This window comes from Cricetulus griseus, chromosome X (assembly GCF_003668045.3).
Source record: "Cricetulus griseus strain 17A/GY chromosome X, alternate assembly CriGri-PICRH-1.0, whole genome shotgun sequence".
Lineage (NCBI taxonomy): Eukaryota > Metazoa > Chordata > Mammalia > Rodentia > Cricetidae > Cricetulus > Cricetulus griseus.
The window spans coordinates 44,034,366-44,053,453 of NC_048604.1; the positions used below are offsets into that span (position 1 = coordinate 44,034,366).

Below are 19,088 nucleotides of genomic sequence, written 5' to 3' on the forward strand. Positions count from 1 at the left end.
AGTTGGGGTATTTTTTTTATTCCAGGGTATTTCCCTGGGCCAGTTATGATTTTTATTAGTTGTCTTTTTGTGAAATCTTCACATAGGCTCTGTGACATGCATTTTCTTCTGTGTGTTCTCTTTGACATTTACAGGCTTATTTTTATATTCTTATTTTGTGTGAGAGGTAAGCCTACACATGTCTGTTTAGTTGTGAAATCAGCATGTTAGCCTATATGACAGCATCACCCTAGAAAGCCAAGTATTAGGCAAATGGATGGAACTTGAAGAAACCATTCTGAGTGTGGTGACCCAGTCACAAAAAGACAGGCATGGTATGTACTCACTCATACGTGCATTTTAGACATAGAATAAAGGATTTCTAGCCTGTAGTCCAGGCTTCTGGAAAGGTGGTAAACAAAGAGGATCCTAAGAGAGACATACATGGAACCCTAGAGATGGGGAAAGGGACAAGATCTCCTGAACTAATTGGGAGTATGGGGAGAAGGGGGAGGAAATTAGGAGAGTGACAAGGGGAAAAGAAAAGGGATGAGGTAGACATGATGGGGCAGGGAGGATGAGTTGGGGGAAGAATAGAGGAGAACAAGATAAGAGATACTATAATAGAGGGATCCATTATAGGTTTAAAGAGAAATCAGGCACTAGTGAAATGTCTAGAGAGCTACAAAGATGACACCATCTAACAATCTAAGCAAAGGAGGAGAGGATAATACAAATGCCCTCTCTTGATAAAGAGATTGATGATTACTTCATATGCCATAGTATAGCCTTCATCCAGCAGCTGGTGGAATTAGAAGTAACCTTGAACTGAGCTGAAATCCAGTTGCAGAAAAGGAGGACTGATGAGCAAATGGGTCAAGACCAGGATGGTGAAAAACACAAATAAGCTGTCCTGAACAATGGAGAGCTCTTTGTCCCCAGACTGATAACTGGGAAACCAGCATAGGACTACTGCACTCCCCCTGAATGTGGCTGTCCTTGAGGAGACCTTGGAAATATATGTGGCCTCTCATAGTGGCTCAGTACTTATCTCTAGCATAGGAATGGACTTTGGGAGCCCATCCCATATGGAGGAATACGCCCTGAGCCTAGACACAAGGGGTTTGTCCTAGGGCTTATCCCAAAAATATGACAGAATTTGAAGTCCCCCTATGGAAGGCCTCATGCTCCTCAGGAGCAGAAAGGGTATGGGACAGGTAGGGTCTTAGTTGTGGGGGAGGGAAGGAGGGGAGTTTGAGGGACCTGGGATTGACATGTAAAATAATTTCCTAATAAAAAAGAAAATATAATTCAAAAAAGAAAGCCAAGTATTCATTCTGTAATTTGCAACTATCCATGATTTACAAAACTATCTTTCCACATAATAATCTCTGAAGCATATTGATTATAAATGCATTTTTTCTTCTTATTTTTCTTACCTAGAAGTATTCATTTGAGATCATTCAATATATATCCAGTAGTTTACACTAAAGTTTCAGATGGAAAACAAAAGTATGATTTAAAGGATCTAATTATGTCCAAGATCTTCCTTGAACTTCACATGCCAATGTAAAGAAAGCTTAATTCCACTAGGCCTAAAATTACATGTAATAGGACATATTTGGTCAGTCATTCAACATGAAATTCCCACTTTAAAATTCTTTTACTCAAGGCTGGAAAGACGGCAGAGCACTTAAGAGAACAACTGTTCTTACAGAGGACACAGGTTTCGTTCACATCTAGCATGTCAGGAGGTTCACAGCTTCCTGGAACTCCAGCTCCAGAACTTTTGGGTATTTTTCGTCAGTTTTTGATTGTGTTTGCACATGATATGATGTAGGTCCTAATTTATATTTGTGGGATATGGATATACACTTGCCTCAGCATTCTTTTCTTAAAGAACATCCTTTCTACACCAAATTGCTTTGCATATTTGTCAAGTATCAGTTCTCCAGCAATCCAGAGATGGTACATATATCAATAATCCCAGTGCCTGGGAGGCTGCAGGGGGAGTATTGTCAGTCCTTCTCAGCCTAGACTACACACAAGTTTGATGGCAGCATGGAATACATAGAAAGATGTTGGCTCAACAGAGGCAGTGGTCTGTAAATGTGTGGGTGTAACCCTGGAGTGTTGATAATGTGTCTTTACTTGCCTGCTTGGATTCCTATTGCAGGATGGCCCACCTAATGTAGTTTCATATACAGAACTCCTATCAGGCAATGCTCTTCTCTCTATTTATGTTTCTAAGATCCCTAATTCAATGCATTGGTCTACAACGTTTAGAATACCCCACCCAATTAAAATAGGGTAATCTTATTGTTTTCCATGGATTCTGTAGATCAGTTTTGAATCAATAAACATCTTAACAATAATTAGATGCTTGGCACATAAATATAATATATCCTTCATTCATGCAGGTTGTCTTCAATTCAGCAATGTTTTGACGTGTTTCAATCTATAGGTACTGCAGATTTACAGGGCAGGAGTATTCGTTAAGTTTTGCAATGTTTTAATTCAACTATCCCTGGTATTATTTTTAAAATTGAATTCCTAATTATTGTTTTTTTCTGTGAAATAGCTATTAAAATTTCTGTCAAATGTCAGGAACCAAATGTCAACGGTACCCATGAAAGATGTTTTTTGTTGAAAGCATGGATTACTCCAAGAATAGAGACCTTATTTGATACTGGATACAGTTTGCCCATATTTTCAAATCAGAGTTCAGAGGTCATTGACAGTCAATTGGGAGGAATGCCCCAGAGACAAGTCCACAGGCCATGTACACAGGAGCCACACCCAAAGAACATATTTAGTAGCTTTCAGCATCCCAAGTGTGGTTAGAGATGAATCTGTTGCAAGATGTGATTTCACCTCTTGACCTCTCTGTTAACACTGTAATGGGTATCAGGGAGCTAGGATAGTGAGAGGGCGAGGTGTTGTGTCTGTGGAACAGGAATTCCTAGACAGATGTTGGGACTGCAGAGACTGAAGGATTGATGGACAGAACTTGAGTGATGTGGAGAGGAATGAAGATTGGAGCCCAGAGGCTAATTACAGTGTGTGCTCTCCTTACCCCATGAGTAGACACTCCTTGGTCCCCCTGTGTTGGAACTACCTCACATCTTGTCACTGACACATGAAGTCGAACCTGACATCCTAACAGTTTTTTTTTAAACTCAGAACATATAACCTTAAAACAAAGTCTTAATAGTCTATCAGTCAAAGAACTGAATGTCATCACACAGCAGCTAACACCTGTGCTGAGGTTTCTCTGCTTTACCTAACATCCTCAAATATAGGTATGTAAGGAGTAACTGGATTCATACTGGTCTTTGTTCTGTTATAAAAAGTTTATGAAATTGTTCCCACATTGTAACATGAAAATTTTACTGTCTCACTCACATTTTCTCATTCATATTTGATCTCAGAATAAATTCTCTCTTCCTCCTTTGAGCAGAGAGCTGTGTGGTTTTTTATAAAAAATTACATCTGTAATTGTGTATTCTCTATATGTGTATGCATATGAAAACATATTTTTGAAGTTGCCAGGCAAATTCAACTTGTGCCAGACTGAGGGTTAAATGATGTGATCATTTCATTCATAGATTCATACCCATATGAGCAACAAGTTTGTTGTGCTGTTTTCAACATTGCCTTCATTTCCCTGCATCTCTACTACAGGGACATAATGACTTCTGTGACTAATGGAAGATAATAAAATTATATTCCTGAGTGTCTGTTAAATAACTTACTGCTATGAGAGATTTTAAGTGGTATAATTCTGCTAGTGCTTCTTCAGTGATGGTCTGGTGTTTATATATTGTTTATTTTTTCCATAGTCATATACTCTTATATTGATTTGTATCACTATGACTCAGAATACACATTACTATTATCCTCTCATACTGCCCTTCTCTTTATTGATGACCAATTTGTCCCAGTATTGGCCAGAGAAATCCATTTACAATGGCATCCGTGTTCATCTGGTGCCTCTGGAGTCTTTGCTGAGTCTAAACATTGCACTCACTGACCCCGTGTATATAAAGGAGGCAATGATGCTCACATCCAAGGATCATGTTCAAGACTTAAAGAGACAGAAAACAAAACCTAGTGTTTCGTGTGTCTTGTTTGGCACACTCCCCTTGCCTCTTTCATGCTGTCAATGTGATGGCTCTGGCAGGACAGAGTGGACATGAGCACATGAAAAGAAGGATAGGATACTTTTCGAGGTAATAGGAAGTGAAGAATCTCACATTTCCATTATGTCTATGCATTCATGGGTCTCACTGTGTGTGTTCAGGGGAATGTGATGAACTGGGAAGAGGAAGACCATCATTGCATAACTTCCACTGATGGAGTCTGCACAGGCAAGCCACCACCATTCCATATCGTGGCTTTTATGTGCTGGCTCATCCTGGTTTCCGCTGTTTAATGTGTAATATTTCCTCTTATGCTGCCTTCCAGTATAAAAGCAAAGGATTTAATCTCTGCATCCCAGAAGCTGGAGCTGGTAGAGAAGAATACATTGTGATGTGACATCTGTCAGACAGAAAGGGTGACTAGAACATGGTGACATTATGGGTAAGTCACTTGTCTTCCTGCATCCTTATCCATTAAGGGTGATAACACTCTCCAGTCTTTTGTTCATCAGCAAACCTTTGAGGCATCAATGCCTTGTCATCTCAGATGGATGGTAGGACCATGTACTTTGCAGTAAATTGTATTATATCAGCTGTTCCAGGACTTGCTGGTCGGTGTTATACTGGAGGTACTCTGATCTGGTGAGTGCCTGCATGTCTAAACTTTCTGATATTACTGTGAATATATTCCCTTCACTTGAACCCTTATAAGAACAGAGTCTCCAATACATTTTCTCTATGTCTAAAGAGGACCACATCATATCCCATCCCATTATATTTCTTTCATGAACTATCACACAGAACTGAGAAATATGAAGAGAAAAGCAAATGTGTGCCTTTTTTCATCATTTGTTTCCAATACTGCCTCTGTGCAATGACCTTCAGGTATTCCACCCTGGGTCTTCCTTCTTTTCAAGCGTCCAGAGGAGGTGGGAACAGCAGCTTCAAATGGGCAGACTGCACACACAGGCAGGGTCTGTGCACTCAGTGGAAATCTGTGACTGGGAACCTGTCCTGAATCCAGGACCTGTTCTCCATCTTTTCCGGCAACACCTCTCCTTGCTCCTTAGCCACCATTTCTTTTCAAGGCTTGGGCTCCAATTCCAGATGCTCCCTTGGAGTCTATGATTTTCCCAGTTCTGGCAGCAGCTCAAGACCTCCCCTTGGAGATTACAATGTTTTGGGGAGTGGGAATGGCAGAAGAGTTTTCCACGCCCTCTCTTTCAGGGATTCTCTATGCCTGAGTCTGAGATGAGGACCCTGAAGCAGGGCAGAGAATGGTCAGTGAGGGGAGGCTGGGTATTCTGGTGGGGTGTGGAGGTCAGGCAGGTGTAACTGGGAGGTTCTGACTTCTCTACCTACCTTGCCTTTAAATACATCTGAATATGCCCCCTAATCTGTGACATACTCTTACCTGCCATGTTGATTTTCAGTTTTTTTCTTTCACATTTTCCTGCTAGGACAATTTATTTCATTCCCTGTATAAGTGTAGGTGTACCATGTGGGCACCTGGAATCCCAAGAAGTCAGACATGGAAGGAATGGCACCAGATTCCTTGAACTGTAATTATACAAGGTTGTGAGCCTGTTGGTGAATGCTGGGAACCAAACCTGGGTGTTCTGCAAGAACAAGTGCTCTAAAGGCATTAGCATTGTCTTGCAGAGGCTGGAGGGATGGCTCAGCTTTTAGGAGCCCTTGTTCTTGCAGAAGGCCCTTGGTCAGTTCTCAGCACCCTAATGGAAGATCATTTCCTGGGGATCTCATACCTTCTTCTGAACTCTTCCAGCATCAGAAACTCAATGGCACTACATTTATGTATGTAGGCAAAATGCACACAGATAAAAATGACCCTAAAATATATGTTTTTCATTGTCATCAAATTTACATTGAGTCTTTTTTTACAAGTTGATTTTTAATGAGACCAAGAACCTCAAGATATACTGCTGATTGTTCTGGTATCAATGTGTCTTTTTTTATAAATGTCATTTTTGGTTTGTTCCTTGAGACAGGGTTTTTCTGCAAATTAGCACTGGCTGTCCTCTAATAATTTTTTAGACCATGCTGTCCTTGAACTCACAGAGGTCTATACACCTCTACCTCCCAAGTACTGGGATTATAGGCATGAACCACAATGCTAGGCTTCCAGATGTCTTAAAATGTATATTAACTGTGAGATGAACTATTCCGGTTTTTTTTTGGAGTTTTTCTCCTCATAGGATAACAATATTTGATCATTACAAAAATCCATAATGGACTGACATGGAAAAGTTTGGGAATCTGGCCATTTAGTGTGACATTAGTAATGAATACTTTATCTCTTCCCTTCTTAGTTCTTCAGTCTCTTGTAGACATGGGTGTGCATATATTCTCGAGTTTATATACACCTTATCACTATTTGGTGTTGCATTACCATATACTGTAAAGAAGACTCTTGGAAGATTTTCAATACTTAAGTTTGTTTTACATGTTTGTCTTTAGAGTTTGCACACTGATTTTCTTGTGGTTCATTTTCTAATCATTTGGGGGTATGTTTCAAATAGTGTGGATTTTACCAGTTGGCTGGCCAAATGTTATATATAAAGGCAAACCCATCAGAATACCACCAAACTTTGCAATGATGACTTTGGAAGCCAGAAAACCTCAAAAATGGGACCTAATCCTCATTTTATGGATGATGAAATTAGGGACCAGAAAGGGTACAGGTATAGCCTAAACTCTGTAGTAATAGAGTTATTATAAAAAAAAGAAAGGCAGTGTTGCTATATTGGGAATTGTTGCTATATTTCATTAGAAATATGCTGGTATGTTTGTATTTCCATAATCGTATATGAAGAAAACAATCATGTATTCCTCTCCTTACAGTTTTGTCATGGGTCTGATACACCTTTCTCCACATGCTGTGTGCTGGAATCTTAGCACCTGCCTCCAATCTGGGTTAAAAGAACTTTTTTGTCTTTTTGGATTTTTTCTGTAGTTGTTGTTTGGATTTTTAATGTTCCTTGGCTATTTAGTGACGGCTTTGGAGAAAAAGCTTGCAGTTTCTTCCACACATGGATTGTGCATCTTGGGCATCTCTCTAAAGAGGTGTTCCACAGTCCTTTAAACATCCCATGCTATGTATCCATGGTAGTCGCAGAAGCTCATAACTATAATAGAGAAATTCCTGAAGGGAGATACATTATTTTCAAATGCTGAATCTGTTAATTGCTGAGTGCCATCTACACCATCTTAGTTATGCTTCTCAATTGCTTCCCTTCTAAGGAAGGCATTTAGCTTTGATGGAAAAGTATGGAGACAAGGATGGAGTATGTCTCGAGAGGCGTTTCCCCTGTGCAGGAACAGTTGCAGAACATGGTTGTGATTGAAGTATGACATCAAATTAGCTACCCTCAGGGCATTTCTTCTGTACCCCTCATATTGAAAATCCTTTCTTTTCCTGTACAATATATCCTGATTAGAGTTTCCTCTATCTTTACTACCCCCGGTTCCTGCCCTACTCCCATGTCATCCAGTCCCACCCCATTGGTGATTCTCATTAGAAAAGAACAGGCTTCTAGCAGATGCAACAACACATCGCAAAATTAATCGGACTAAGATAAAAAAAAACACTATAGGATACAGGCTGGACAAGGGAGACAACAGAATGAATTTTGGAGAGCAGTAGAGAAGGGAAAAGAATCAGAGACCCCCCTGGTTCACACAGTCTGGAGTTTCATGAAGATGCTAAGCTGAAAGTTTGCTATGGACACAGAGGACCTGGTGCAGAGCCCTCATGCAGGCTCTGTGTCTGCTGCTTCAGTCGCTATGACTGCATATGAGCTTTGTTCAATTAATTTAGAGTCCGTGTTCTCCTGGTGGCCTCCATCCCCTCTTGTTCTTACAAGTTTTCTGCCTGTGCCTTTCAGGGTTCTATGATCACTGTGAGAAGTGATTTGATGGAAACATCATAGAGACATCACTTTAATGTCTTTTTGTTCCAACGTCTGTCTGTCTGTCTCCCTCTCTCTGTCTTTCTATTTTTGGTTCTCTGTCTGTTTCTATCTCTCTTCTCACGTGTCTACACTGGGGATTCTGTAATTGTTTCTAGTTGCTGCAAGATGAAACTTCTCTGAGGAGGACTGAAATCTGATGACTATAGCAGAACACCGTTAGGATTTAATTTTTCACTACTGGGGGAAAACCAGCATTGTTTCCTTTAACACTATCTAGTGTCTGGTTTGTGGTCAGGAAAGCAGTATCAGGTAGTGGTACCACGTGGTAGAGTGGCCTTAATTCAAACCAGACTTTGGTTGATTATTCCCATAAGCTTTGTGCTTCAATGGCCCTAGCATTTTTTGTAAGCAGGACTGCAATGTAGATCAAAGGACTTTGGCATGGTTGAGAGTTTTATTTCTCTTTTGGAAGCCTGAACAGTACCTTCCTATACTAAAGACACTGTGATGTAGTAATGATGGTTGTATGTAGGCACAAGCTTGACCTGTCCACATCCAATGAGTTCTGTGTGACTATCCCTCAGCTACGGGCCCTTGCTGTCAGTATATGGTTATAAAACTATTGTCTAAACATCTGTCTGAGGTGTTTGTGGATTTCGACCAGTCGCCTTTAGCCAACATCTCAACTTTATGTAAACCAGTCCTGGCAATGGAAGTTTTGTTTGATGAGAAGAGATTTAGAGTGGGAATCTGTCTCTCCCCATTATTTGCATACATCATCAGGATTGTGTTATTATATTTTGCAAAGACTTTACTGCAATAGATTTCCATACTACCCCTCAAATCCCCTCAATTATACTTGTGTCTCCCTGAATTCCCTCTCTCAAACCCATTTCCCTCTGCATCCCAACCCTATGCTGCTGTCATAGCCCCTCCAGTCCACCCATAAAATCTTGAATATTTCCCACTATCAGGAAGATCCTTGTTTCCTTATAGTCTCTTCCATTACACATAGTCTCTCTGGGTGTTTAGGCTGAGGCTTGGTTATCCTGTTTTTAACCCATAATATCATCATATAAGCATATTCATATCATATTTATCACCCTGGGTAACATCACTCACAATGATATTTTTTGCTCCATCCATTTGCATGAAAATTTCATGGCATCATTTTTTAAACAGCAGAGTAATGTTTTTGTTGTATGGGTGCACTATGTTTTCTTTAACCATTCTTCAGTCGAGGCACATCTAGGTAGTTTCGAATTTGTGGCTATTATGAGTCCAACAAGAATGAACATGATTGAGAAAGTGTCATTTTGGTAGCTGAAGCGTCCTTGTGGAACATGCCCAAGACTGGTATCTCTGGAAGGAGAGGTAGATTGATTTCCATGTGGAGTGGTAGTCACTGTAAATCAATGGAAAAAAAATCACAGAGACTGAATCAGCAAAGACTGGGATTGAATGAGTCTGCAACAGGTCTTCTATGTATGTATCGTGCCTTTAGTATATTGGGAGTACTTTTTATTTGTATTTTGTGGAACCTCTGATTCTATGAACAAAAGGGTCTCTGAGTTTTGGGTTTTTTTTATTTTATTAATTCAAGTTAGGGAACAAGCTTGTTTCACATGTAAGTCCCTTCTCCATCTCCCTCCCCTCCCTCCCATCCCTCCTCCCCCACCCCAACCTACCCCCACCCCATCCACTCACCACTCCCCAGGCAAGGTAGGGCCCTCAACGGGGGCTCTGCAAAGTCCACCAAATCTTCCTGTGCTTGGCCTGGGCCCTCCCCCATGTGTCCAGGGCCAGAGTGCATCCCTTCACGTGGGATGGGCTCTCAAAGTCCCTTCTTACACCAGGGAAAAATACTAATCCACTACCAGAACCTCCCTGGAGTGCAGAGGCCTCCTTATTGACATCCATGTTCAGGGGTCTGGATCAGTCTTGTACTGGCCTCCCAGACAGCATCTGGGGTCGATGTGCTCACCCTTGTTCAGGTCAGCTGATTCTGTGGCTTTCTTCGATCTTCATTCCTCCCTCTCTTTAACTAAATTCAAGATTTCCTCTCAGTGTATATCTGCGGATGTCTGTCTCTGCTTCCATCAGCCACTGGATGAGGGCTCTAGGATGGCATAAAGAGTAGTCATCAATCTCATTTTAGGGGAAAGGCTTTTAGGTTATCCTCTCCACCATTGCCTGGATTGTCAGATCGTGTCATCCTTGTAGGTCTCTGGAGATCTCCCTAGTTCCAGATCGCTTTTCGAACCTATAGTGGCTCCCTCTAATATGGTATCTCTCATCCTGCTCTCTCTCCTCTATTCCTCCCCCAACTCAATATTTCTGCTCCTCCATTTTCTCTCCTCTGCTCCTCTTCTCCTGCTCTTATTGTAGCAGCTCCCTCCACCCTACCCTGATGCTCCCAATTAGCTCAGGAGTTTATGCCACTTCCCATTCCTGGGGTCCATTGATCACTTAGAGTCCTTCATGATTTCTAGTTTCTTTGGTGAAGAGGATTATAGACTGGTAATTCTTTGCTCTATGTCTAAAATTCATATATGAGTGAGTACATACCATGTTTGTCTTTTTGTGACTTTGTTACCTCACTCAGGATGGTTTCTTCTAGTTCCATCCATTTGCCTGCGAATTTCAAGATTCCATTGCTTTTTTCTGCTGAGTAGTACCCCATTGTGTAAATGAGTTTTGGGTTTTTTTGTGGACTCTTTTCCTCCTATTGGTTTGAATTTCCAACTTCTATTTGATAGTTGTGTTTTGTCATATTCTAATTTATTTTGTTGAGTTTTCCTCTTATCTCTCAGGATCCTGTTATTTTCTTGTTTTAAACAAGTTTATTTATTGAAAGAATCTGAAAATAGTAATGACGCCTTCATTAACAGCTAAAAATTTTTAAATATCCATATGAAACATTAAGACTTACATGAAAACTCCATGTGTTATACAACATTCTTGTAGCAGCTTGCTTCTAGACTTGTGAACACTTTCTTGTTAGATGTGTTAACCATGCTCCAGATACTGCTCTGCTGTGGATCACAGCAGAGGCCTCTGTGCTCACAATCACATATGAACAGCACAGCTCTGGGGACAAGCTACCACAGCCAACAGCACAGAAGCCAGACCACTTAGGGCCCCATAGGGGTTTACTTTATTCAACAAGGCCCCAGTAGGTCCTAACTTTAACAGCAGAAGAGAGCTCAGCGTGGTCACACCTAGAGCTGCCGACCATCCTTTTTGAGCAGCATGAGACAGAAGCCGGGCTTCACCCCGGAAGCCAGTAGAAGACTGGGCAGTCCTCCCTTCCTACTCCTGCCATGAGAGGTGAAGGCAAAACTGAAAGCAGACACCTAAATGAGGTGAGTTTGCTGACCAATGAGTTCAGAAAAGCTCCACAACCCTTGTGACACTTACGTTTGCTATTTATTTTACATACATGTCTGCACACAGGTATCTATATGGCTGCTGCTCAGATGCAAGGCTAAGACTCTTGTGGAAGAAGCAGGACAGTCCCACAACCCTGATGATAATAGTGAGGTGACCTCAGATAATTTCTAGCCGCTGCTAGAAGATAGGAAGATAGGAAGCACAGAGCCCTGTCCTGGATTGTGAATTGGGCTGGACACATTGTAAACACTGAAAAAATGGCAGTGTCCTCTAAATCTTCACAAAGCATGTACACCCAAATATGTACACAATGAGTTCAGAAAGTTTAAAAGAAACTCTAAAGAGTGTACACAAGATTTAAATTGTCTCAGGAGCTGCTTCCCTGCTACAGGAGGAATGTGATGTTATCAGATGGCTTTCCAAGGTGTTGCCACTGTCTACTCTGTAAGGTGTCAGAGGACTTGGGCCAGACTCAGAGGCAACTGAACATCACATGCCTTGCTAACCCATAGCAAAGCTTCCAGGTGACCCCAAGTCATGCAAGGGACAAATCCCTCCAGGCTCTGAAGAAAAGCACTGCACCTAAAGGAAGATTTATGGCTGAGACATTAATTTCATTATCAAACTGAAAATCAATCCATACTGACCCCCGCAGGATTTCAAACGAATGATTCATGGGAGTTCTTGACCTGGGATCTCAGGGGGCCCACGAGAGAGATGTAGGACACCCAGCCCAGTTGTCATTTTGCTTTTCTATAAGTGAAAAATGTTTACAAACTTTAAAGGCTGATGTGTTCTTCCGAAGGCAGTCCCATGCTCTCCCACTAGGCAGGCAGGACACAGATGCCTGAACAGCCATGTGGTTGGACAAGGCCAGCTGAGCCAGAAGGCCATGGGTAAAGTAAGCTAAGGAAGGCCCCCCAGGGCTTGAGGGCTCAGGTTGGAGGCTGGGAAGTGAGACCTAGCTGTCTTCATCCTCTTGGTCCTCATCCTCATCCTCTGGGAAATGAGCTTGCTTCTTTGGAACATTCTGTGCAGACACTGGGCCAGGATCTCAATACAGTCCGTCACGGGGTGCAAACATAGAAAGAGGACAGCTGGTATCAGGAGGTTGTGATGCTGATGCTGTCTCCATGGCACATTTCCTGCCTCTTCTGTCCATCTAAAGACAGCCGTGCAGTGTGACAGCATAGTCTTCAGCTAGACCACTGCGGGGATCTCCATCTGACAGAATGAGAGCCAGGGGCAGATGGATGTGACCCCGATGGCTTGCACGTTGGTGTGGATCATGAAGTCCCAGCTGCTGCAGCTGTATATGGTGTGCTGGCCATGGGGTGGAGATGACCTCTCCATTGCCCTGTACAGTGTTGGTAGGGTGTCCATCCAGGTAGACATCTACATTCGACAGGCACGAGGAGGGGCCTCTGAAGATCACCACTTCATTGAAGGCTTGGTATTACATGACCTGCTTTAGGCCCTCTGTGTTCAGGCCATTTTCACTGAGGCCATTATGATACCATCAAGTTAAACTTATACTACAACCTAAATTTGAATTCATGTGGATGGGCCTGAATATTTGCAAGTATTATTTATTGTTAGCTTGCCTTGTTTTGAAGAATGTAAAATTTATTATTATTATTATTATTATTATTATTATTATTATTGTTTGAATGACAATAGATTGTTTTCTCATCCAATAAATGCCAGAAAATTGTTATTAAAACAGTCAATGAGTAGCCATAAAATATACTCAAAAGACCTGATGCAGTTCCTTTCAGGCCCTACAAGTACTGGATCATTCTTCCTGCATTCATATATGATCTAATCTCCCCTTTCTATTGTGTGGGGATATAGCTCAGTGGTAGAGCTCCTGCTTTGCACGCATGAGATCACGGGTTTGAATCCCAGTGTCCCCCATTTCGTTTCAATTGTTCCCTTTCAGGATCCATTCCTACAAGTTAGGTCAAACTTTAACTTCCTGTTATGAGGTCAAATTTCCATAGCTAATTAGTGGATGAAATTGCCCATCTGTCACTTGATGGAGATGTTCATCTATGACTTGATAACATTTCCATGGAGACCACCATGGTCTGGTGAATAGAACGTGGATCATGTATTGTTCTTGGATTTAACAAAGAAGTAAAGCTCTGCCTTCTTGTTGGTGTGAGATTCTTTAATGGGTATGCTTTCTAGTCTGATAAAAAGGGTCAAGTGTTCTTGATGTGAGAAAAAAGGAGGAGAGCTGGGCAGTTTTGTATGCTGTGGCATCTTCTCGGGTTATTTTTATTATCATTTTACTCTTCTCATGTTATATAAAACAATTATTTCATGATGTTTTATGTTGAGAGGTATAGATTTCCTGTGTAGAAGGCAGGGGAGCATATTGCAATAAAAATTCATTATCAGAAAATTACATTGCGCTTGGGGAGATACCTAAACACACAGAAGGTGAAGACAGCACATTACATATTATGAACTATTAGTTGAATTTAAGTTGTTGCAATTAATGAAGAGATAAATAGTGTGGGAAAATTATGAAACAAGATGACAAGCCTGCCCTAAATAGAAAAAAAATGTTTTTCAAGTTCTGAAAGAAGCCGTGTTCTAAAAGAGAATAGATTTATGATCAGGATGGTTTCTGGAAATGACCCAAGCTCTTAGATATAACAGCATATTGCTAGTCAACAGCACATAATTAGTAATCCCTCAGAATAATCTCCCTTTGAACTAGTAGTAGAGCCTAAGTGTGAATTAAAATGGATGAGCCTGAGTAATTCCAAATAATATTTAGTTAGCCTGCTTGATTTGAAGAAGATGACGTTTATTACTATTATTATCTTGCATTGATTGGAAATAGATTGTTTTCTCATCCAATAAATGTCATAAAAAGTTCATGAAGATATTAAACTGGAAGTCATATAATATAGTCAAAAGACCTGATGTATTTCCTTGAAAGCCCTAGAAATGCTGATTCACTCTTGACTTATTCATATAGGCTTTGACCAACGGACTTTACTGTATGGGGATGAAGCTCAGGTGGTAGAGCACTCATATCTCATGTTTGAGGTCCTGGGTTCGATCCCCGGCATCTCCAAGGAAACACTTCTAATGTTTTTCTTTTTTAGTATCTATTCCATAAGGTGTCCCAGACTTGTGAGCTCATATGTGGTTGTCATAGAAACCTGGGGTCATTATGGTGACCGTTTTCAATGGCTACCCAGACAATGTCCTGGAAAGGAGAATTCCTGCTATTTGTACTGAGTGAGCTTCTGGGTTCCCAGAGGTGAGTACCTGAATCTTCCTGAGGGTGGGGAGGCAGATGCAGGGATCCCATACCCAAGTAGGTTCACTCTCCCTTCTAGATTTGCAGCCAGGTGTCTGCAGAAGGAGAGAAAGTGGGACCATTCTGCCTCCTGCATGTGCTGTGCTGTCTGGACCTGGCTGTGCTGGAGCCATAGGAGGAGTGTTCTGGGGGAGGGAGCAGCAGGGAGATAGACAGTAGAGTGAGCTCTCTCTGATCCCAGCTTGCTGCTCCCTGAAAAGGGATCAGATTGCTCCCGCACAGGATCTGAGGGACATAAAGCAGGAAAGTCTAAAGGCTAATCAGTGATTACCTCAGATGCCTCTGTAATATGCAGTTGGTTAGAGGACTATTGTTCCTCCTTAGTAGTTTGTGAGTTAGTTTGGTTTTGAGACAACGTTTCATTGTGTCCTACCCTGTCTGGGAACCTCTCAATGAATCTCCTGACTCAGTTGCCCTATGAAGGGATTACAGGTGTGGGACACTGTGTGCTTGTCACCAGTTGGTGATTTTAATTTCCTTTTTTGTGGGTCCCACCTTCCCTGGTGACCCTGATCTCTCCTCAGAATCCCTGCCCTGAAGCTCTCTGCATAAGGCATTAAAATTTCTATGTTATGTCTTATAAATAGAACCAAACCTATCAATGTCCCCTTGAACTGCTCACCTACATCTTTCGAATTCCTCAATTTCTGTTTGTTGACTGACTTTGTGAGCTTTTCTGTGTGTTTCATGGGAATTAATTATGGTATAAGTTTGTGTTACTTTCCTCCTCATAGACTTGTATCTTTTCAGTTCTCATCCATGCATTTGGAAGAGCAGGGGATTTTAAATTTTAAGTATTCCTCCTTCCCCACTTCTTCAGTTATGGTTTTGATTTTTAATTAATTTTTATTTAAATTAAAAACAATCTTATATTACATACAAATGCCAGTTTCCTCTCCCTCCCATCCTCCCACTCCCTCCAAGAACCCCCTATCCCAACCCATCCCCACCCACTGCTCAGGGAAGATTGAGTCCTCCCATGGGTTTCATCTAAGTCTGTCACATCATTTGTAGCAGGGCCTAGGCCTCTCCAGTGTATCTAGGCTCAAAGTGTATCCCTCAATAGGGAATGAGCTCTCAAAACCCATTGGTACACAAGGAATAAATACTGGTTCCACTGCCATAGGCCCCATAGACTGCCCTGGCATCCAGCTGACACCCACATTCAGGGGGCCTGGTTCAGTCCTATGCTGGTTCCCTTGCTGTATGTCTGGATTCAGTGAGCAAGCTCCCACTTGCTCCCAGTTGTCTCAGGTCAACTGTTTCTGTGGATTTTCCCACCATCGTCTTGACCCCTTTGCTCATTAATCCTCCCTCTCTACAATTGGTTTCCAGGAGTTTGGCTCAGTGCTTGGCTGTGGACCTCTGATTCTGCTTCGATTAGCTACTGAATGAAGGCTCTCGGATGGCATATAAGGTTGTCATCAATTTCATTGTAGGGGAAAGACATTAAAGGTAGGCTCTCCAGTATTGTTTCAATTCCTAGTTGTGGTCTTTCTTTTTGATTCCTGGGGATTATTGATGTCTTTTCTGTGAGATCTTCACCTAGGCACAGTGACATGGATTTTCTCCTGTGTATTCTCTTTGATATTTATAGACTTATTTTTATATTTTGCATCTCTAACAAATTTTGGATTGTTTTTGCTCACGATATGATGTAGGTCCTAATTTATAGTTGTGGATGTCGCTATACACTTGCCTCAGTACTGTTTGCTTAAAGAACATCCTTTCTGCACAAAATTGCCTTTGCATATTTGTCAAGTATCAGTTCTCCAGCAATCCAAGCACGGTACATGTGTCAATAATCCCAGTGCCTAAGAGGCTGCAGGGGGATTATTGCTAGTCCTTCTCAACCTAGACTACACAGAAGGTTGATTCGCTGCATGAGATACATAGAAAGATGTTGGCTCAAAAGAGGCAGTAGTCTGTAAATGTGTGGTTGCAAGCCTGGACTTTTGATTTGGGTCTTTACTTGGCAATTTGGATTCCAATAGCAGGATGGCCCAACCACTGTAGTTTCATATGCAGATCTCCTATCAGGCAATTCCGTTCTCTAACTTTTCCAGTTTCTAAGATCCCCCACAGAATTCATTGATCTACAAAGACTAGAATTAAAATATTGTTTAATTTTATTGTTATTGCATTGATTCTGTGGATCAGTTTTGAATCAATAAACATCTTAACAATAATTAGATGTTTGACACATGAACATAATGTATCCTTCATTTATGTAGGTTGTCCCCAATTCAGCAATGTTTTGACATGTTTCAATCTATAGGTACTATGCATCTGTATGGCAGGATCATTCCTTAAGTTTTTGCATTTTTTATTCCACTATACCTGGAATTATTTTTAAAATGTAATTCCTAATTATTGTTTTTTTTTCTGGGAACTAGCTATTAAATTTTCTGTGAACTGCCAGGAACCAAATGTCATCGGTACTCATGAAAGATGTTTTTGGTTGAAAGCATGGATTACTGCATGAATAGAGACCTTATTTGTTGATTGATGCAGTTTTTTGCCCTCATTTCCGAATCAGAGTAAAGAGGTCATTGTCAGTCAATATCGAGGAATGTCCCAGAGACAAGTCCACGGCCCATCTACACAGGAGCCACACTGAAAGAACATATTTAGTATCTTTCAGCAGCCCGAGTGTGGTTAGAGATGAATCTGTTGCAAGATGTGAGTTCACCTCTTGACCTCTCTGTAAACACTGTAATGGCTATCAGGGAGCTAGGATAGTGAGAGGGCGAGGTGTTGTGTCTGTGGAACAGGAATTCCTAGACAGATGTTGGGACTGCAGAGACTGATGGATTGATGGATAGAACTTGAGTGATGTGAAGACGAATGAAGATTGGAGCCCAGAGGCTAATTACAGTGTGTGCTCTCCTTACCCCATGAGTAGCCACTCCTTGGTCCCTCTGTGTTGGAACTACCTCACGTCTTGTCACTGACACATGAAGTTGGACCTGACATTCTATCATATCTTTAAAAAAACTCAGAACATAGAACCTTAAAACAAAGTCTTAATATTCTACCAGTCAAAGAACTGAATGTCTACACATAGCAGATAATACCTGTAGCTGAGGTTTCTCTGCTTTACCTAAAAGATTACATAATATTTCCACAAAAGTATGTAAGGGGTGACTGGATTCACAGTGGTCTTTTTCTGTTAGTATATAAAGTTTATGTAACTGTTCCCACATTGTAACATGGAAATTGTACTATCCTAATTCTCTGTCACTCATGTTTTCTCATTCATATTTGACACCAGAATAAATTCTCTCTTCCTCCTTTGAGGGGAGAGCAGTGTTTTTTTTAATTTATATCTGTTAATGTGTATTCTGTATATGGTTATGTGTGTGCAAACGTGTCTCTGATGTTTCCAGGCAAATTCAAACTTGTGCCTCACTGAGGGCTAAATGATGTGCTCATGTCATTCATAGATTCAAGAAATATGAGGAACAAGTTTGCTATTGTGCTTTTTTACCCCTTGTCTTTTTTTTTTCCGGCATCATTACCACAGGGCCATAATGACTTCTGTGGGATTTGGAAGAGACTAATAATATATTTGTGAAAGTGAGTTAAATTACTTAAGGCTATGAGAGGATTTAAGTGACATAATTCAACAAGTGCTTCTTCAGTGATGCTCTGGTGTTTATATATCAATTACTTATTTCCATACCTATATACTCCTATATTGATTTGTATCAGTATGACTCAGAATACACATTACTATTATCCTCTCATAGTGCCCCTGTCTATATTGATGACCAAGTTGTCCCAGTATTGGCCAGAGGAATCCATTTACAATGGCATCAGTGGTCATCTGGTGCCTCTGGAGTTCTTTGCTGAGTCTAAACATTGCACTCACTGACCCCGTGTATATAAAGAGGTAATGATGCTCACATCCAAGGATCATGTTCAAGACTTAAAGAGACAGAAAACAAAACCTAGTGTTTCATGTGTCTTGTTTGGCAAACTCCCCTTGCCTCTTTCATGCTGTCAATGTGATGGCTCTGGCAGGACAGAATGGACATGAGCACATGAAAAGAAGGATAGGATACTTTTCAAGGTAATAGGAAGTGAAGAATCTCACATTTCCATTATGTCTATGTATTCACAGGTCTCACTGTGTGTGTTCAGGGGAATGTGATGAACTGGGAAGAGGAAGACCATCATTGCATAACTTCCACTGATGGAGTCTGCACAGGCAAGCCACCACCATTCCATATCGTGGCTTTTATGTGCTGGCTCATCCTGGTTTCCTCTATTTCATGTTTATTCTTTCTCCTTATG

The 19,088-nt window shown here is 41.2% G+C and overlaps 1 long non-coding RNA gene across 2 annotated transcripts; it reads left to right on the forward strand.

Moving 5' to 3' along the window:
- The first annotated feature begins 4,449 nt into the window (after window positions 1-4,449).
- Window positions 4,450-19,002, forward strand: LOC107978879. 2 transcript variants are annotated; one of them, XR_003488392.2, is made up of 5 exons: window positions 4,450-4,763; window positions 11,305-11,418; window positions 14,572-14,729; window positions 16,125-16,244; window positions 18,916-19,002. It is a non-coding gene; the product is annotated as an uncharacterized LOC107978879 (long non-coding RNA). The 2 variants fall into 2 exon arrangements; XR_004771436.1 differs by lacking the exon at window positions 4,450-4,763 and having other exon boundaries at window positions 10,697-11,418.
- The last annotated feature ends 86 nt before the right edge of the window (window positions 19,003-19,088 follow it).